This window comes from Astatotilapia calliptera, chromosome 10 (assembly GCF_964374335.1).
Source record: "Astatotilapia calliptera chromosome 10, fAstCal68.1, whole genome shotgun sequence".
Lineage (NCBI taxonomy): Eukaryota > Metazoa > Chordata > Actinopteri > Cichliformes > Cichlidae > Astatotilapia > Astatotilapia calliptera.
The window spans coordinates 11,071,092-11,074,021 of NC_137431.1; positions in this window are offsets into that span (position 1 = coordinate 11,071,092).

The following is a 2,930-nucleotide window of genomic DNA, read 5'->3' on the forward strand; positions in this document are numbered from 1 at the left end:
CATGGAGAGCTGAAAAGATGGCAAATAACTGCATGAATTCAGTTCAGTTCAATTCAATTTAATTTAATTAAGTTTTATTTATATAGTGATAAATCACAACAACAATCACCTCAAGCTGCTTTATATTGTAAGGTAAAGACCCTACAATAATATAAAGAAAGCTCCAACAATCATATGATCTCATACAGTGGGGCAAAAAAGTATTTAGTCAGCCACCGATTGTGCAAGTTCCCCCACCTAAAATGATGACAGAGGTCAGTAATTTGCACCAGAGGTACACTTCAACTGTGAGAGACAGAATGTGAAAAAAAAATCCATGAATTCACATGGTAGGATTTGTAAAGAATTTATTCGTAAATTAGGGTGGAAAATAAGTATTTGGTCACCTCAAACAAGGAAAATCTCTGGCTCTCACAGACCTGTAACGTCTTCTGTAAGAAGCTTTTCTGTCCCCCACTCGTTACCTGTATGAATGGCACCTGTTTGAACTCATCATCTGTATAAAAGACACCTGTCCACAGCCTCAAACAGTCAGACTCCAAACTCTGCCATGGCCAAGACCAAATAGCTTTCGAAGGACACCAGGAAAAGTATTGTAGACGTGCACCAGACTGGGAAGAGTGAATCTACAATAGGCAAGCAGCTTGGTGTGAAAAAATCAACTGTGGGAGCAATCATCAGAAAATGGAAGACATACAAGACCACTGATAATCTCCCTCGATCTGGGGCTCCACGCAAGATCTCATCCCGTGGGGTCAAAATGATCATGAGAATGGTGAGCAAAGATCCCAGAACCACACGGGGGGACCTGGTGAATGACCTGCAGAGAGCTGGGACCAAAGTAACAAAGGTCACCATCAGTAACACACTACAACGGCAGGGAATCAAATCCCGCAGTGCCAGACGTGTTCCGCTGCTGAAGCCAGTGCATGTCCAGGCCCGTCTGAAGTTTGCCAGAGAGCACATGGATGATACAGCAGAGGATTGGGAGAATGTCATGTGGTCAGATGAAACCAAAGTAGAACTTTTTGGTATAAACTCAACTCGTCGTGTTTGGAGGAAGAAGAATACTGAGTTGCATCCCAAGAACACCATACCTACTGTGAAGCATGGGGGTGGAAACATCATGCTATGGGGCTGTTTTTCTGCCAAGGGGACAGGACGACTGATCTGTGTTAAGGACAGAATGAATGGGGCCATGTATCGTGAGATTTTGAGCCAAAACCTCCTTCCATCAGTGAGAACTTTGAAGATGAAACGAGGCTGGGTCTTCCAACATGACAATGATCCAAAACACACTGCCCGGGCAACAAAGGAGTGGCTCCGTAAGAAGCATTTGAAAGTCCTGGAGTGGCCTAGCCAGTCTCCAGACCTCAACCCCATAGAAAATCTGTGGCGGGAGTTGAAAGTCCGCGTTGCTCGGCGACAGCCCCAAAACATCACTGCTCTCGAGAAGATCTGCATGGAGGAATGGGCCAAAATACCAGCTACTGTGTGTGCAAACCTGGTAAAGACCTATAGTAAACGTTTGACCTCTGTTATTGCCAACAAAGGTTATGTTACAAAGTATTGAGTTGTATTTTTGTTATTGACCAAATACTTATTTTCCACCCTAATTTACGAATAAATTCTTTACAAATCCTACCATGTGGATTCATTGATTTTTTTTTTTTTTTTTTCACATTCTGTCTCTCACAGTTGAAGTGTACCTCTGGTGCAAATTACTGACCTCTGTCATCATTTTAGGTGGGGGAACTTGCACAATCGGTGGCTGACTAAATACTTTTTTGCCCCACTGTATATGTATGAATTGCATTTAAGTGAACAGCTGTTTTTAGCCTAGATGTTGCCCTTGTGGAGAAGTGTTGATATATGACTAAAGCATGTCATTTTCTCTCTCACGCACATAGATTGTATTTTCTCTTGTTTGTGTCCTTGTACTCGTGTTTTGGTGTCTTCTCATTCCCGTCATTCTCAACCAGCTACAATAGATGGTTTGGTAGCAGAACTAGCTTCTGATGGATTTCTTACACTTCAAGAAAATCTCTTCTTCCCTACTATCACTTTCTGAGTGCTTTTTCATAAGGATCATGACTGGTATTCATCTTAAAAAAAGAAGCACATTGGGGATTATTTTTGTGAACTGGTGCCAAATAAATAAAGTTAAATAGAACTGAATTGAAAGCATTAGTGATTTGTACTGATAAAGCAACGGAGACTTAAACAGAAACATTACTATGCCTGTATTGACTGGCTGCTAAATTTTTCCTCTCCCAAATGCAACGAGATGCTTAGTATTAGGTTTCCGTATTTTCCCTGAACGCCCCATCGGAAAGTGTCACGTGTGTCAAAGAAGAGACTGTTTTATGTGCCCTCAAGAGAGACTCAGGCAGTGTGTATATTCATTGAACCAAGTTAATTCCTCGGGTCACTCAATAAACCTTTTTTTTTTTAGTTTCTTTTGAGTTTTTTACAATTTAATTGCACATTCAAACAGTCGTAAATATCACCTGTGAACATCAAGTGATTAATGAGACGTAACAACATAGCTTAGATATACAGACATCAATATCTCGAACTTTAATATTAGCATATAATTGAACATGGTATCGATTAATTTGGAAATTCACATAAGAGGAAAACTGCATTCTTTTTTTCATTTTGGATGTAAGATTTATTTATATTTCGGCTTCCTTCTGTACAGCTGTGTACTGTATTTATTCTTATTGTATTCTAATTTTTGCGTCATAACTTTTGCACTGTCCACTTCCTGCTGTGACAAAACAAATTTCCCACGTGTGGGACTAATAAAGGTTATCTTATCTTATCTTATCTTATCTTCCTTTAGCATTGTGATGAGCCTGTAAGGCAAAACTCGGGGTCAAATCTATAATGTATACCTGTTCGTTTCAGTAAGGCTCGGTAGATGA